At 49.2% G+C, this 17,867-nt stretch overlaps 1 pseudogene; it reads left to right on the top strand.

Annotated features, from left to right (window-relative positions):
- Positions 1-1,025: 1,025 nt before the first annotated feature.
- Positions 1,026-17,658, top strand: LOC129133777 (uncharacterized; annotated as a pseudogene).
- Positions 17,659-17,867: the final 209 nt, after the last annotated feature.

The following is a 17,867-nucleotide window of genomic DNA, read 5'->3' as shown; positions in this document are numbered from 1 at the left end:
GGAAGTGATTTAAACATGTCAAATACTTTGTGAGAATGTTTAGCCTGTGAGTTTGAGCAAAGTAATGAATAAAAGTAATGAAAGGAATGTCTTAGTTCCATGGATACACACACGTGGGTGTGCATGTTTCAGGGAAGTGATTCCCCACGCACCCAGCACTGAAATAAAGTAATGCCTCTTTTCTCACACTGAGCTGGCAGTGTGGATCGGGCCCTGCTCGGTAACTTTCATTTTGGTCATTTCTATTGAAGCATAAAGAATGGTTGAAATGAGATCTTTTCCAGCTGTTTCCATCTTGTTTACCTTTTGGGGGACCAAGGTTCTGTGCTGCAGGTGAGCTGGGTGTGTGCAGAGCAGTGCAACCCCAGAAACCCCTTGGTTTGCCCAAAGGTTGCCATGCCTTGCTCCCAGGTGTGCCCAGCTCTGGCAGGAGAAGGAGCCCGCAGCGCAGTGGGCACCGTGCCCTGCCCAGCCGGGGCTCTCTGGCACAGAGCAGCAGCAGCGCCAGCGCCGTTCAACTGCTCCTGCCTTGGCTTCCCTGGGACACAGGAGCCTCTGGAAATCAGCACCGCCAGCCGCGTTCCCAGCTTGGAGCAGCTGCTGCTGGCGGGCAGATGCTGCCAGTTCCACTGCTGCCAAAGGGGAAGAACGGCAGAGCAGGGGAAGAGATGTACATACACAGCAGCCCTGGGAACATCCAATAAACATGCAGATATATGGGGTGATTGGTTAGGAATTACTTCAGCTGCTATGCCAATAGTGCTTTCTCTCCTGGTTCTGGACAATGCTTTGGGCCATTTTCTTGGTCTGGTTTCCTTTGCTTGGGTCCCATCTGAATGCTCACTTGGGGTACAGGCTGTAGGTGCTTGGGGCACTCTTGGAGTTCCTCTTGGATCCCTTCAACAACAGGGTTTGGCCCATGGGGGGAGTTTGTGCTGCTTTGTGTCAGAGGAGAACTTCCGAGGCCATTTTGTGTTTGCTGTAGGGAAGGTTGGTTACTGCTTTGCATAAATTCACAGACTAACATGCTTTGTGATGCTTTGCTTTGTCATACTTTGCTTTGTGATATCAGGGCATGGTTGCCACATCGTCGTGGTGACATCAGAAGGTTGCCTTGTTGCACGGAAGGCCTCAGTACCAGAGCAGCCCTAGGGCTTGCTGAGATCAGGAGCATCCTCCTGATTGTGGCCTTTGTCAGTGTGTAGCTGCACACTGACAGGAGTCTTGGCTTTTGTAGTGTTGGGGTAAACTTGAACAACAGTGCTACAATGATTGAGCAACTCGCTGCTGCAGTTTGCACCATGTATGGCACTGTTTATTCCACCTATTTCATGACTAGCCTGGCAAGTAAGTAGAGGTTTCAACTCTATTTAGGTTAGGGTGTAAGCTAACCTGGCTTTTGCATGTCTTCCTGCTCTTTCTTAGTGGCTGGGTTGATTTTGAAAGAGAAAGAGCATTAGGATGCCAGTGGTTTGGTAAAGCTCCTGTCAGGGCGTTCAGCTAAAAAGGGGGTGCCTGTAGCCACAGGGGCAGCATTTGCAAGGGAACCTGCAGGGCTTCCGTTCCCTCCACGGGAGAGTCTGTGGCAGCAGAGTCTGTCATTTCCTCAGTTTGCTGGATCAAGCAGGACAACTTCCAAAATGCAGACTGGGAGGCCTTCTCAGAAGGCCTTCTAAAGACTTTGTAGTTCTCCCCAGAACTGAGAGAAAGCTTCTTTTATTCTAAATTTTGTAATGAAAGGATTTGACTGTCTATTTTGACCCTTGACTGAGTGCTAAAATAGTGATTCCCTTTGCAGTGAAGTGCAAACTCTAAAGCCATGAGTGTCTGCTCCTGAGCCCTGGAGCTGCTGCTGTGCTGTTTCACAGTAGAACTGCCACAGCTCAGGGGGATTTTGGGGAAGCTTTTCTGGGTGACTGTTTTCAGCAACTTAATGGGAATTAGTGCATGCAACTTCTGTTTTTTAAAAAAGTACCTGAAAGACAAGAGAACAAGAGCTGCTTTATCCATTGAACAGAACAGAAGCATGGAGTGTTGAAGAACAATTTGCATTTCCTTGATCACGTTTGTATTCATTTACTGGCTAAACAGGCCGAAGTGTAGGCACAACCAAGATTATTGTCCTGATCTCTTGCTGGCTGTGTGAAAGAAGTATGCCACGTGGAGGGATGTTGATAAAGAAAAATACTCTCTGTTTGGGTTGACTTCTTCTCTTCTGTGGGATTCAGCAGCCCAGGCAGTTTTCTCACAGCCCTTGTTCATTTTCCCTTGCCCACTCCAGATCACATGATCCGTGTATTCAGAGGTGCTGATCCTGAGGTGAGTGAGAAAGGAACATTTCATGTTCCTGGTGCTTAAGAATTGTAGAGCAAGCTGTGAGCTTGGCCTGTGGCAGCAGAGTGTAGAGGGCCAGCTGGGTAGGCTGAAAGAAAATCCATTTCCATGTCTGCAGCAGCAATAACAAAGGCATCGCTGGCTTTTTCCTGATTTTCCATTTCAGAACTTTCAAGGAATGAAAAGCTCATTTTGCAGAGAGAATGTTGCTTCTTGATAGTAGCCAGGGCATAATGTCTAATTCAGAACTATTAGCAATTCTGTTGAATTAGCCCATTTAAATTCAGTCGCAGTGACTTAGAATCCCATTGTTCTCAAAGTTTCTGATTTGTCCTTAGTACAGCTGGTTGTAGAAATAGAGCTGAATAGAATAAAGTGCTGAATAGAAATAAGGTTATAAATTATAGGTAACTTTCTGTCCCTCACACTGCTGTCTGTCCACAGATCACAGAACCAACAGCAGTCTCTCCTCTGGCTCCCTCTGCTCATGGAGAGGAGGCCAAAGAGGAGGCAAATGAGGTGGATGAGCGCCAGCCTCCAGCTGTGGTCACACCACAGCCTGACCATTCTGAGCCAGTAAGTGCCAGTTGTGTGTGCTGCTGTCTTTGGTGCAAGGCAGAGCTGCAAGTTTCTGACCAGCCGGCACTTGCTGTTGCTGGCTGAGGATGCTGAGTGCTGGAGTCCTGCCAGGACCTGGTGATTGCCCCCAGCCTGTGACAGCTGGACAATGGGCTTTGATCTGTCATGCTTAGGCAGCAGCTTCCTGGCATTTGGACAGGGGCCAGCCTGGAGCATGAATGCTGCCTGATCCCAGAGCAGGGAGCATGTCAAAGACACTGTGCTCAGCCTTGTCAGATACACAGGGGACACTGTGGCGTGGAGGGACCTGTCCCCCTGCACGGACTGGCCAAGTAGCTGCAGGCACAAAAAAATGCTGATCTGACCACACAAGCTCTTTGTGGTGCTTTGTCCCCACAAACTTCTTGGGTGTGCTTACTTGGGACTATTTCAGAGACACGCTGGGGATGTAGAGCTGCTGCTTGAAGTCAGGGATTTTGGTGCCTTTGTTGTCAGGTTGCTCTTCTGCCTCTTCAGGCAGAGCAGCCAGTAGCAGAGCAGATAGGTGCTCTGAGTCTGCCTGTTTCTTGGTCTTTGATAAGCTGCAAGGAGATGACTGTGTTGTCCATGAAGCTGGGGGGGCCATTCTTGTCTAGTGTGGCAAAAGAAACAAAGTGAGTAGTTCTGAACCCTTCTTCTGAGGCAAAACCCAGACGCTGCATGTGTCTGTTGATACCTTCTATTGTGTAGTTTGCTTTGAAAACTGCATTGGAGCCTGGAGTGGGAGCAAAGCTGCAAGTCCTTGACTGCTGTCTTGTAATGCTAAATCCAGGATGTACACCCTGCAATGATGCCTGCTGTATCTGAAGTGAAATGGGCACCTTTGTGGCTGGGGAGCTGCGTGGGCCAAAAGGACGCAGGGCTGGCGGCCTTGAGCCGCTGAAGATGAGGCAGCGTGTGGCCAGGGGGCCAAGAAGGGCCAGGGCACGGTGGCCGTGTCAGCAGCAGGGGGGCAGCAGGAGCAGGGCAGCGAGCGTGGCCTGTGCTGGGCAGCGCTGCGGCCACCGCTGCAGTGCTGGGTGCAGCTGTGGGCCCTGGGAAGCAGAAAGTCCTTGAGGGGCTGCAGCGCGTGCACAGAAGGACAGGGGAGCTGGGCAAGGGGGTGCAGCACAAGGCCAGCGAGGAGGTGCTGAGGGAGCTTTAGCCTGGACAATGGGGGCTCATGAGGGACCTTCAGGCAGACTTCCATAGATCCCTGCCTTAGATCCATAGATCCAATGCTCAGCACAAGGGCTGTTTCCCTGCCAAACATCCCTTCACTGCATCCAAGTGCTTTAGACACTGGAGTAGGTAACACTTTCATATTTTGTTTGTTTATTTGTTTGTTTGTTTGCTAGAAGGAGAAGCCTTGTGTAATTTCTCCTTCTCCAGGGAGCAAGGGAGCTTTTTCTCAATCTTTCCTGCCCTTTTCCAGCACTGGCGGAAACACATCACTTTCAGGTTAACGGCTCCCGTGTCTTTTGGCAGCCCAGGGAATCAGTGTGTGTTGTATTTGGGAATTGAGCAGGAAATCAATGCCCTTGCATTCCAGCTGGTGCTCAGAGATTAGAGGAGGTGGGAAGGGCTGGGCTGTATTTCTGATTCCAGCCACTTTAGCACCATCAGTGTGCTCGAGTCCAAGAGAAGAACTTGACCGAGCACAGATGCACAAAGAGTGCAGTTCCCAGTGCAACGCTCTGGGTCTGATTGCATTCCATAAGGACCCACACGCTCCAGATTCCCCAAGAGTGTGGGTTACTGAAGCAACAGGAGAGCAAGTTCAGGATGGCTGCAGATCGGGGCACTGCTACCGAGTGTTGATGTGTGTAGCGACAGAAAGGACAGTATTGATTCAGGGTGACCCCCAGGTGGTGAATAATGTGCTTCGACTCTATGATTTAGAAGGTTAAACAAATGCTTTCTTAAGCTATGTTATATCACACTAGTACTATATTAAAACTATACTAAAGAGATACTATACTAAAAAGCTACTAAAGGAAAACTTGTGGCTGTCTCCAGACAGTCACGACACAGCTTTTATCTAATTGGCTAATCAAGCTAAACAACTATCACTAAAATCCAATTAACAAATCACTTTCAGTAAACAATCACTAGAACACATTCTACATGTACTAAACAACAAGAACAGCAAGAAGAGATAATAATTGTTTTCTCTTCTTCTCTAAGTTTCTCACTACCTCCCCTTAAAAAAAACCTAGGAGAGAGAATTATATCTCTCTGTGTTCAAAGAATGTAAATACCACAGTACAGTAAAGAGAGATTATAAAAGTGAGATCTGTCTGTCTATCTATCTATTTGAATCTTCCTGGCTCTGCTCCAAAGCAGTGGAAGATGCAAAGCTCACCTAAAGGCATCCCTTCAGGAGAGGAGTAGAGACAAGTTCCATTGACTGATCCTGAGCAGGCAGAGATGTTTCCCCCTCCAGAGATGGTTGTTTTTTCCCCTCATGTTTTCCTACTCCAGCCTTTTCTGACCTGAAGCCTTCTTTTTATCCTTTAAATTTTTGCATGTCCTAAGGGAGTGGAACTATCCCATGCTGTAGTTGGGGTCTGGTGACTTTGCCCATACATGCATTACATGACACATGGTTTCCTTCGCTGGCATCCCCAGGGCTGTGTAAGTGCATTTGTTAATGGGGCCTTATGAGAAACTCTGTTCCTGCTGGTCAGAATTCTCAGTTGACAAAAGAGGGAGAAGAAACACCTTGGTCCTCCTCCATATACTGAGATGGCCATAGAGGTTCTCTGACTTCCATCAGAGATCTTTGCATGCATCCTTATCTCCTGAATGACCCCATTTTCTAACAAGAGTGTAGATGTCAGGAAGGAGGAATGCTGGTGCAGGCCTGAAGGGAATGTGAACTCCAGAAGTGTCTCTCACAAGGAGTGAGCTCACCCAGGAAGCCACCTGCAGGGCCAGGATGGAGCTGTGGGACAGGGCGGGGTGTCAGTCACCACTGAAAGACAAAGAGGACATGGCAGAAGCAGAGGGAGGCCCTCACCAGACCCTTGAGAAATGCCACACCTTCCCTGTCAGCTGCCTGAGAGGCTGTTGGAGCTTCAGCCCCAGATAGCCCCTGATTGTAGGGCCAGGGTCACTTTGGAATCTGTGCCTCCCCACGGGCAGAGAAGGACCCAGCAGAGCAGCAGCACAGTGCTTTGGGAGCGTGTGAGCCCAGCAGTCTTTGAGTCTTGGCCCACAAAGGTCGTACGGGAAGGTGAAACCCATCTTGTCTTGCTTTCTGTGCAGGTGCTTCTAGAGAAAGAGCAGGAGCAGACTGCCTTATCTGAGATGCCATGCCAGATTCAGGGAGAGCTGTTCCCTGCCCGAGAGCAGGAAGAGCAGCTCAGGCAGCAGGTGGAAGAGCCACAGGAGAATGGCCAGGTAAGCCTGACTGGCCAGGGGACAGAGGGAAGGGCAGGAAGAGGGGCATAAACCAGAGCTCCTGGGACTGAGGAGGCCAGGAAGTCCCACAGGCACTGAAAGGACAGAGCCTTGGAATCTGCAGAGACCAGCACCAGGACAGGATGGTTACAGTGGAAGCAGAGCTGGGGAGGGAAGCAGAAAGAAGGGGCTGAATAAATGTGATTTTGAGGCTAAAAGAGGGAAAAGCTGATCTTGATGGCAGCTCTCAGTCACTTGCTCTGCTTTTGTGTGTACAGAACATCAAGGCAGAGCCACAAGCAGAGCTGCCTGAAGCTCAGAGTGACATCATGGCAGCAAAGAGGAGGAATGAAGACATCCAAGAGGAGAAGAATCTCCCTATGCAGAGGGGCAATCAACAAAAACAGGTGAATGAAGGAATGGCAGCCACTCCACTCATGAAAGAGAGTCCTTTCCGTTGTTGTTTACAGAAAATTGATGAACAGGTGCAGGCACAGCTGCAGGAAACTGAGGCTAGGATCAAGGCAAGGAAGAAGAGGCTAGATGAAAAAATTAAAATCATCAAAGAGAAAATTAATCGCCTCCTTCAGGAACAAAAGGCTCTAGAAAAGCAAGTGAGTGAAACAGCAATAGCCACTGCAGTCACCCAAGGGGTGGTTTCTGGCCTCCTTGCCTTTCCAGTGCAGAGCAGCAGGGGGTGGGTGATGCCTCTGAGGCCATCCTGATGAGGCCTCTGTCAGAGCTGCTCTGAAGGGCACTTCCTGGTCTGCTGAATCTCAGCTGATGCTCTAGACAGTGGCATTACTCCCTTGGCCATTTAGCCAGCACTCATCCGAATGAACTCCTGCTGGCTTCTTCCAGGTGACCTTGTTTCTTGAGGTGTTTTTGCAGGTGAACATGGTCACTCACATAGATCTGGAATACGAGCTACAAGCTGTCTGTATCCCTTGTGAATCTGCTCCTGTCCTTTTCTTTACTTTCTTCCCAGTCAATGACTCCTGGCTGACGGGGACAAGCTGTAGTCTCTGACTGCTTTGTTCTGTTTGACTTGAGGTGGAAGTGCTGCCATCCTACCTGGCAGCCTGCAGAGAGTTCCAGCAAATGATGGGCAACCAAGAGCCCCGAGGCTGGCATGAGGCCCAGGAACTGAACCATCCAGAGATGCTGCAGGATGAGCACCTCCCGAGGAAGGTGCAGAAAAAGAGAATTTCATGGCAGGAGGTAGAACATTAGAATGAGGAGCTGCAAATGTATCTGCAGACCTAGGAGGGGGAAAGGAGTCTTTGGGAGGAAGTGGAGCGGTCGTTGCTGCAGTCATCCTTTAGAACAAGAAACTGGCTATGACCTCGAGTAAAACCAGCCTTTGGTTTTGACCATTTGGTTTCACAAGTGGACATCCAAAGCAATCCAGTTGAAGAGCTCTGCATGTGGCTGACAGCAGCTTCCCAAGGGCTTGCATTTCAAATGGCAATCTCTCTTGCATTTCAGGGCAATCTCTGCCACACCTTCCTGACATAAACTCATTTCTTGTCTCAGACCTACACCGACTCTGACACTGAAGCTGCTGCAGAAGCAGCAGTGCCGTCCCAAGGAGCCTTTGCTCTCCAGCTGAAGAAGTGGGGCCTGAGCACTTGGTTCACCTCCCGTGCTGACCCAGCTGCTGCTCAGCAACAGGAGATGGCGGGTGACTCCCTGGAGCAACTGAGTACGTCTGGTATCTTTCTTATCTGAGGGACAGTGTATTGTGTGCACGTGTCAGCATAGCTGTACCAAAGGGTTCTCCTCGGTTTAGTGTCACAGAAGTGCTGGCGTTGCTCCGAGGCAGCAAGAGAGAGCTCTGGGTGTTCCTGCTGCCTCTGAGGGCAGCTTAGACTGGCTGGAGTTTGCCTGGGCTTCCCTCTCTGCCAAAGGCAGAAGCAGGGATTGTTCCTGGATCAGCAGAAGGCTGTGACTGCTTGAGTCCTAGCCACTGGCAGAAGCTCTGCTGAGATCAGTCTCTAGGAGAACACATCAAGCCCTTTGTGATTCTGCAGCACAACCCAATGAATCTGCTTCTTGCCCTTAACAGCTGCCAGTGCTGTGCTCTCAGAGAAGATCTGGTAGGGTTGAGAAGAGAGCCCAGTGGATTCTGTGTCTACCATCACCTGTTGGGACAAGAAGGGCACTGATCTGCGCCTCGGTGTGGCTGATCTCAAAGCCCATCCTGCTGTGTCCTGAATGGGGGCAACAGCTTGTACAGGGCTCAGGCTCACTCTGGCTTCTTCCAGTCAGTGCCTGTCAGTGCTCATGCTTGGGCTTTGCCAGCCCTGTTGTGGTCGCTGCCCTGCCCCTGAGGGCTGGTGGGAGTGCAGAGGCTGGAGCCTTCCTTAGCTGGGAGGGTCCCACTGCTGCCCGGCTGCTGCAGCGCGGAGCTGCCTGAGGCAGCAGCCCCTTCTCTGGGCCGGCTGCTGCGTCGCACAGCCCGGACTCACAAGAGGGTCAGCATCTCCTCTGGGCAGCTCTCTGTGTCACAGGGCGCCTGAGGAGCACTGCTGTCCTCTGTGCCCATGCCCGCCGTGCCGAGTTGGGAGGATGGGGACGTGTGCGGTGCCGAGAGGGCGAGTGCAATGGGAGCGACTGATCCGCGCTGTCGGGGTGGAGAGAAGCGGCGTGGTTCTTCACGTGGGGCACGGGCAAGGGCGTCTTTGAGCTCAGCCTGCTCATAAAGGGTGAGGGCCCTGATGCTGAAAGCCCCGTCGGGATTGCTTCTAGCATGAGCCGCTCTGGTTTACAAACGCAGAGGCATTCTTCTGGCAAACTGCTGCAAGCTGGAAAAGATGGGAACACTTGGCAATAATTCCTCCTGTTCTGAACTTGACATCTGTTCAGAGGAATTGATTCTAGATGTCCAGGTGCATTTAATCTTAGCAAGTAGGAAACCTTTTCTAAATCTCACAGTGTTTATTCCCAAGAAAACAAAGGCACTGTTAGTTCCAGCTCTCCTTAATGTTTCTAGATGACAAACTTACTTGCCTTGGTAGGTGTTCTCTTCTGGTCTCAGTCTCTGGATGTATCTCCCTGTGCTTCCCTGTGTGTCTGCTGTCAAGAAGTCTCTCACTTCAAAGGATGCTAGAAATCAGTCTCTGTGCCAGCCACTTGTGCTGTGGACCTGCTGTTCTTTTCTTGTTGTTCCAGTTCCTGTTCCTGTTGTTGTTAGCCAGCTGTCCACAAAGGGAGGGCTCAGAGCCCCAGACAGTGGGGCTGCCTCTTGTATCTCCTAGAAGCTGGGATCTCTGCTTTAAAGTGAACATCTTGCATTTTGTTTCCCTCAGGGAGAATGGCGAAGATGGAAAATCCTATTATAAAATACATTGAACTGGAAAATATTGGCAGTGGGTGAGTCCAAGCAATGTTAATTTTACCAAACTATGCATCAGGTGTTTTGCTGGTGGAATAGGTATCAAGTGTGAAGTCAGACAAGCTGCAAATGTGTTCAGGCACTGGGCTTAGATTGTCAGTGCTGATCAGAATTTCTAAGTGTGCTCAGAAGGCATTGTCAAAGACATCTCCATGCTTCCAGTGTCCTGCAGGTCTTAGGCATTTACAGCACAGATCTCCTGCGTGGGCTGGCTTTCACTGCAAGATCTAAATGGCTTCTCCTTTCCCTGCTTCTCTTTTGTTTCTAGGACTTTTGGAGATGTTTGTAAAGCACTCGACACTGCCACAGGAGGAGAGGTAAATGTCAACAGCACCTGCAGATTCTGCTGCACTCGAGGGCTTTCCCCTCTGGTGTGAGCTGTGGCTGGAGCTTTGGGCAGAGCTGTGCTGAAAAGGCACAAGAAGCACAGACTGGTGCCAGCCCGCAAAATGCATTTGGGACTTTGTCCTCCTCAGCTGCCGGAAGGAAGGCACGGAGGGCAGCGGTTCCTTTCAGAGAAGGACGCGCTCACTCGCTCTCCATTGCTGAAACAAAGGTGGTGCCTTCGAGCACCTCACTGCTCTTTGGGGCTACAGCTTCAGAGTCCTGAAGTCTCACTTCTGGCTGCCAGCAAATACATCTGAAAGTTACTGGTGGTTCCTTAGCCACCTGCTGCACTTGGGAACTGCACACAGGGAGAGATCTGCAAGGCGTCCCTGAAAGCCCTAAGCCCTGCCCATAGCCCAAGATGTATCCACAGAGTTTTAAGGCATGGATTGCTTCTTCTGAGTCGCAAACAAAGCAGCAGAGAGTGTGGTCAGAGCTTTGTGGGTGATAACTGAGACACTGCTGTTACCAAGTGGTCAAGGCAAAATGTCAGTGGCCCCACGTGTCCTGTAACTGGCTCCCAAGGGAGCAGAGAAATGGGCTGTTGGAACGTCAGTTCCTAATTACTGCAGTGCCTAATCACAAGGCAGTTTGGCACAGCTCAGCTGTGTCATTGCAAAATCACTCGCTCCATGTGCCTTGTGGTCTCGTGCCACCAACCTCTCAAGTTACTGATTTTCAATGTCATTTTAGGTGGCCATAAAGAAAATACATCTTCAAGGACTGAGGAAGAAGGAACTAAAAGTCAATGAACTCATGGTCATGAAGGTGAATAAGAATCCCAACCTGGTCAATTGTTTAGACAGGTGAGTTGTGCTTTTGTCCCATGAATGTTTGTTCACATATTGCAAACATGCAAGGTAAAATCCCACTTTGGTCACTGGCAGAAAATAGAGCTGTAATTATTGGCTAATTATTATTGCTCTTTTCATCTCCAGTGGATGGGAAGAGATTGCATTTTGTCTGCATGAGTCTTCGCTGGCACATGGTATTTGAAAATTGTTCAAAAACCCGGATGAGTCGTGTCTTACTAAATCAATGATCTCTATATTCACAGCCACCACTTTGTTTTGGAGCTTGATTTTTTTCAAGTGTCTTCTTACGTCCAGGTAAACTAACAAGGATTTCCCTTGGATTGTTGCCACTGTTTTCCATTGCTATCCATGCCAGGAAGACTAGGTGCTTTTTTCCAGAAACACCATGCGTGACAGGTTTTTTATCTGGGCTGTTACTAAACTGCACATTTTGTTTGCTGCCCATCTAAGACATCTCCTTTTTCACAGCTGTGCCTTTCTCCTTGAGACTGCATGGATGGCAAACAAAGCACAGCCAAGAGGGAATGTCTATTCCTTTATTTTGTCTTTGTCTCAAAGGGACCTGAAAAGAAGAATCAACCCGTCTTTTCCACACAGCAACCTAGCCATGTACATTCATCTCCACGCCCTTGTTTCCTTCTTTCAGCTACCTTGTGGGTGAGGAGCTCTGGCTGGTTATGGAGTACATGGATGGAGGCACTCTGAGCAATGTCATCAGCAAGACCTACCTGTCTGAAGATGAGATGGCAGCCATCAGTCGGGAGGTCAGCAACCCCATCCGTGTTTCCAAGGGCTTGGGCAGGATTGTCTGGGAAACAGGGGCTCAGAGCTGGAGTGATTTCCTGTGCCAAGCTTTGTTTCTGTGTTGCTGCTATTCTATGGGCAAGTAAAAGCATCTCAAGTGAAAGGCCTGCCAGTGCCCCTGCACTCCCTGTACTCAGTGCCAGTACTCTTATCTCCTGCTGTTGTATTCTCGCTCTGTCTCTTGTATTTGTATTTGCTGTTCTCCACCTTGCCTCTCTAAATGTTTGCCTGGAGTCTGTCTTCACTGCATTCCTTGCCTGTAAAAGCAAAGGTGCTGGTGGCAGGATTTGAAATGATCAGCAAAGAAAAAAGACTCATGTCTCACAGTCCTCCGCTGAAAAGGATAGTAGTGCAGCCAAAATGCTCTTTGCTCCCGGAAAGTGACTGGTGGGATACTTGCAAGCCTGTGCTGAGGCCAGCAAGAAAATCTTTGTCATGCAGCCTCCCACCCAAAAGTGATCCGCTTCACACCAAAGGGGAGGGACTTTTCCTTTCAAAACCCCTCCTTTGTCCTCTGCATGGAAAAAGCACATCCACTGCAGCAAGAGTCATCCTGGCTGGTTTGCAGGGCACAGCCTACAACAGCAGGTGCTGTTGCTCTTTCAAAAGCTGACGTGCCTTTCCTTAGAAAGGTCCTGCTCTGCAAGTGTTGGAGCAGCAAGCTCTTCCTCTCAGTGGCCATTACTGTTCTGCCATTACTCCCCATTCCCCTGGAGAGGGAATCTTTTAGATTCTTTGTTTCCTTTCTTGTGTGATGAAATCACATCACTCATTTTTGCCCTCCTGTTTCCGTTTTCTCGCTCAGTGCCTGCAAGGACTGCATTTTCTGCACTCAAACCGCGTCATCCACCAAGATGTGAAGAGCTGCAACATCCTTCTCAAAACCGACGGCTCTGTCAAGCTGGGTCAGTATATTCTTGGTCAGGTGCAGCGTTCCAGGGATGTGGGTGTGGGGCTGCTTGGAGTGACTGCCAGCTCCCCAGAAATGGTGCTGGTGGCAGTGCAGGGACCCCTGCTGCGAGCTGAAGGCACAGTTGCAACGTGCACAGAGGTATAAGGAACCACAAGCAGTCAAGAGTGGCGTTGCTCTGTGTGTGTCCCTTCCAGACAGAGGGAGCTACAATCTAAAGCTTCAGGGGCATAAAGTCCACTGCTGTGAGCAGCCTTAAGAAACCTGTGTTTTTTTGGAAGTGGCCAATTCCATACTCCCTTGGGTAAAACCCCAAGGAAATCGAGCGTGCACAGTTCTCCAGGAGATTCAACAGCACATTCTTAGCCTGAGAGTGGGGAATTCTTTTGCTTGGTTTCCTAATTGGAGCTGGCTTTCATGGTTTGTTGTTTTCTCCACAGCTGACTTTGGCCTCTTTGCTCAGCTCACCCCTGAGCAGGGCAGACGGAGCTGCGTGGCCGGCACTCCTGGGTGGCTGGCGCCTGAAGTGGTGACAGGTCAACCATATGGCCCCAAAGTGGACATATGGTCTTTGGGAATCGTGGGCATCGAAATGGTGGAACGAGAAGTTCCTCACTGGAATGCAACTCCTGTCTTGGTAAGGTGCAAATACTCACTGATCCCACTGTCTTTCTCACCTGTCCCATGTTCTGTGTGCCATTGGACAAAATCCCATTGCCATCTGCTGGAACCACTTCCACCAAGGTCTCCTTCTAAAAATGCCCCTGCAACACATCAGCATCTGCTGTAGCTTTGGTTGTATCAGAAAGGGAAGTGGCAGTTCAGAAACCTAACCAGTTCAGAAACCTGCCATTTTGGCCTCCAGCCATGCCTGACATTTCTCACTTGTTTTTTGAACAATGTTGGAACTCTGTTTCTGAAGGACAAGAATTTTTCAGTGGAGAGGGTAGACATGTGATAAATATCCTGAGAAATGGAGGTTAGACCTTCCCAGTTTCAATTTTATAGAAAACATAAGAAAAAAAGGAAAAAGAAAAGTAAACAAAAAAGAAAAAGAGAAAAAACCTACTACCAAAGCAATGCCCAAGCAGTTCTGCTTGCTTTCTCATTTTTGAAACACAGCTCTTCTCTTCCATTCTGTAGCATCTTTTCCAAATGCTGTGGGTCTTCGAAACTTTCAGGCTTTCAAGTCATCTGTACATGGTTCAGTCATGTGTGTGGGTGGCCTGGATAAGTTTAGGATGTGTTTTTCTCCGACTGCAGTTAGAATTGTTTGCCAAACCCTTGGCTGTTTCTTGGTACTTTAACAAGTTGATGAGCTTGCAGGCAGGTGCCTGGGCTGGGATCCAACGTGGGCAGTTGACACCGGTGCTGTGTTTCTTTACCACAGGAGCAGGGCCATCCCTGGCCTGCACAGTTCTAATGACAGGGAGGACTCCAGCTCCCCACCATGGCCAGTGGCTGAGCTCAGCTGAGAGTCAGGATAAAACCCTCTTTGTCACCTCTGGTGATGTGGGAAAAGGAAAGAAAGCCGCAAAAATTATTTGTACACAAGGGGAGTGCATTGCCATTTCTGGATTTGAAATTCTCCTTTGGGTTAAAGAGGATAATAGCAAAGTCTCTTTGGTCACCATCTATTTCAGTGCCACAAGCACAGAGTTATCGTTACAGTGGTGGGCATTTTTATGGAGACTCCAAGGCCTCTTGCCATTCATATTTTTGTCTATTTGAGATGGATTCTGCAAGTTGAGGTTTGGATAGTTCCAAGTTGGTGTCCTATGTTTCTAAATACCATCTTGCAAAAGCAGAATGAGCTCTCTCCCTCTGACTTGTCAGCATGTTAGAGCTTGGTTCCACACGAACCACACTGGATAACGATCAGCCAATGTCTTGCCAATCTACACTGTAATTCCTTGGCCTGAGGAGTATCAGAAAGACCTGCTGAGCTCCACGGACACTGTCAGCTGCATGGAAGTGAGCATCCTTGGCCTTGCTGAAGAAACTGGAGCTCAGCTTAGGTTAGATGCTCTTGAGCAGGAGAAAGGCTGGGATCGTCAGGTGTTTCCAGAGGCCGGCGTGCCCAGAGGGACTGAGCTCTGGGGAGCAGCTGGATGTTTCTGCACATCATGGAAAGGGATTGCCAGACAGCTCAAGCCTCACCACAGGCAAACACTCCCCAGCTCTTCTCAGGCAACATTTGCTTTGGGTTTCAAGTTGTTCCCACTTGTCTGTCTGTGAAGATGCCCCTAAAACCACAAGGCAAGCCTCTCAGAACTGGTGTTACATTTCCAGAAATGAAGAAAAGAAGCCCAAACACAAGAAAGTTGCTAAGGCACCGGTTTTTAGAGAGGAACTTACCCCACTGTGCAGTTTCTTCTCACTGGGAAACATGCTTCAAACTGGGGCATGAGGGTGTAAAGGCCACAGAGTCTCTTCTGCTTCTTGTGCAGTGCTGCTGAAACACTCAGTGATCGTGTTTCTCTCCTAGCCCAAGCCACATTCTGCACGTCACCAAGCCAGAGCCTGGTGATGTGGAGAGCCTGCCAAAACCTCCCATTTGTTTCCTGGCACTTTCTGGGATGGGCCTACCATTAATGCATTGACTTGAGTAGCCAAATGAGTAGAGGGTGACCGTAGGGATGGAACCTCTCCTTCTGATTTGACCATGAAAAGTTTTTCTTTTCCATGTAAGGAAAGCAGAAATTTTCAGGCTGCTGAGAGACAGAGCTGCAGGTGGCTCCTGTGTGTCCAAGCAGGTGTTTTCATCCCAGTACATTTGTGCATGCATCTTAATGTGTCTGTGTTGAAGATGAGATTCCAAATGTTTGTTTCCTTACCTGAGGAACACCTGGTGGATTTCCTTTCTTTCCTTCCAATTCCCATTGTTTTCAAGAACAAAGCAAAAAGCTTGATTAGTTTTGTTTTATGGCAGCTGCTCTTAAGGGACCAAGAAGCACTGCAGAGATACTTTTCCATGTACTAACCCTTGGATATAGTAGAGTTAGTATAGCAAAGTCCTTCTTCCAAAAAGCCTCTCAAGCTGGTATGAATCTTCAGGGAAGGAAATGTGCTTGTGGTGATGTAGTTCCCACTAACTAGGTCAGTCAATGAAATCAGCTGCCAAGGCAAGATCTGTGGGATGTTGGAAAAGCTGTGGCTGCATCGGAGTTTGGGTTTTTGGTTGGTAAAGGAAAGTCATCTCTGGGTCTCTGCCAGGGCAGAAACTGCCACTGCAGAGTGGAGCTTAATCAATGGGACCCAGGAGAGCAGTTACAGATAGGAAAGAAGCAGGTGTAGCCTGGTGTCTCCTTTTTCCCCAGCCTCAACTCCTGATAGCCACAGGAGGAAGACAAAAGCTGCAGCAGCCCAACCTATTCTCATCTTGCCTGCGTGACTTCCTGAGCTGCTGCCTGCAGAGAGACGAGGCGCGGCGCTGGTCTGCCAAGGAGCTCCTGCAGGTAAAATGTGAAGGGGCTGCAGGTGAAACAGGGTCTGAGGGCCGGGCTCCTCCTCCACTCAAGTCCAAGGCATCAGATGAGCCCCCTTCCTCCTCACCTCCACTCTTGGTGCTCTTCAAATGAAAACAGTGAGGAATCCTAGACTGGGCTGGGCTGGCAGGGCCCTGTAAAGGTCCTGTGGTGCAAGTGTCCTGCAATGAGCAGGGACATCTTTAAAGAGATCAGGTTGCTCAGAGCCCTTTGCCACTGGAGCCGGAATGGTTGCAGGGATGGGGCACCTCCAAGCTCTTGGGGCAAGCTGTGCCAGGGTGGCACCATGCTCCGAGTAAACAAGTTCTTCCTTAGACCTACTCTGATTTGATGCCCTTTGTGTTTAAAAATATTTGTCCATATCCTATTGTAACCGACCCTGTTAAAGTTGTCCCCCACTTTCTTCAAAGCTACTCTGAAGTCTTGGAAAGTGGCAATAAAGTCTCCCTGGGGCCTATTCTTCACAAAACTGAATAACTCCACCTCTTCTCTGCATTTCCTGAGCAGAGAGGTGCTCTGTCCTCTGACCGTTTCTGTTGCCCTCTTTTCTAATTTGGTGGAGTGTTCAGTTTTATCTAATGGCAAAAGAATTGAAGCAGAGCAATGCAGGGTACAGAGACATGAAATGGTGGTGGAGGAACCCAAGGAAGCCAGTCCCAGCTGAGCAGTCAGAGATTTGGCTGTGGCAGGAGGGGCTGTGGGGGCTCACTGTGAGCCTCTGAGGGGCCCTGGTTTGTGCCCCCCAGCCCACCCTTGGAGGTTTCTGGCACGCAAACAGGGACAGCTGGGAGGGACTTGTCCCAGCCCCATCTGCTGCCTGGCACGCTCAAGCAGACGGGAACTGCGCCAGGGTTACTGCCAGGTTGTGTGGCAGAGAGGGAACTGCAGGACCCAGTGCCACTGGGCTGGCCCTGCTGGGAAGGAAGGTGCCATCCAGCACACGAGGGGCAGGGCGTGGAAAGGTAGACATTGCTTTCTGTCCCTGTGGGAATTAGCACAGTGCCTGTCTTTCAAAGACAGGGACCTATGTGAGTCATTGGAGTTTCCTGAAAGGAAGATAACCCAGGGACAGAAAGCACCATTTCTAGAGCACTGGCAGGGCAAAGATCCCAACAAGATAAAGAAACCTGAATAAATGGATGAGTGGGATTCTGGGCCAGGTTTGCCTGTGATGGCAGGGTCCTGCACATGACTGCTGGTAGCAGATGGTGCCATTGCTCCTCTTTCTGGGTCTTTTTAGGACCCAGAGCAATCCCAATTGAGCCTGTGAAGTACTGAGCTTGGAAAGTAATGGTTCACTCTTCACTGTTCTTTGTCTTTTTGTTGTTTGTTGTTTGTTTGTTTGTTTTGGTTTGTTTTTTAATTTGTTCGTTTTCTTTTTTTTGTTTTTGTATTTGTTTTTGGGTTTTGGGGTTTTTTTGTGAACAGCATCCATTTGTAACATCAGCTGAGGCTACATCCACCCTGAGACCACTCATCATCTCAATGAAGAGGAGAATGGAGAAGCAAACAGTGCTATAATCATATCAGGACCATGTTCTCCATAGCCATCTTAGAGTAGGATTTAGAGTAGGACTGTAGAGTAGGATTTAGAGTAGGAGTATGTGGAGAAAAGACAAAAGACTGCACAATTCAATGTGAATCAAGGACAAGCCATTTATTGTGCTTCTAAACATAGTTTATAATTAGTTCCTATCCTATAGGTTTCTATAGACATGCATTGTTTGGTT

This window comes from Agelaius phoeniceus, unplaced genomic scaffold (genome assembly GCF_051311805.1).
Source record: "Agelaius phoeniceus isolate bAgePho1 unplaced genomic scaffold, bAgePho1.hap1 Scaffold_105, whole genome shotgun sequence".
Lineage (NCBI taxonomy): Eukaryota > Metazoa > Chordata > Aves > Passeriformes > Icteridae > Agelaius > Agelaius phoeniceus.
The sequence above is the reverse complement of the archived record's forward strand: the minus strand, read 5'-3'. Positions and strand labels throughout refer to the sequence as shown.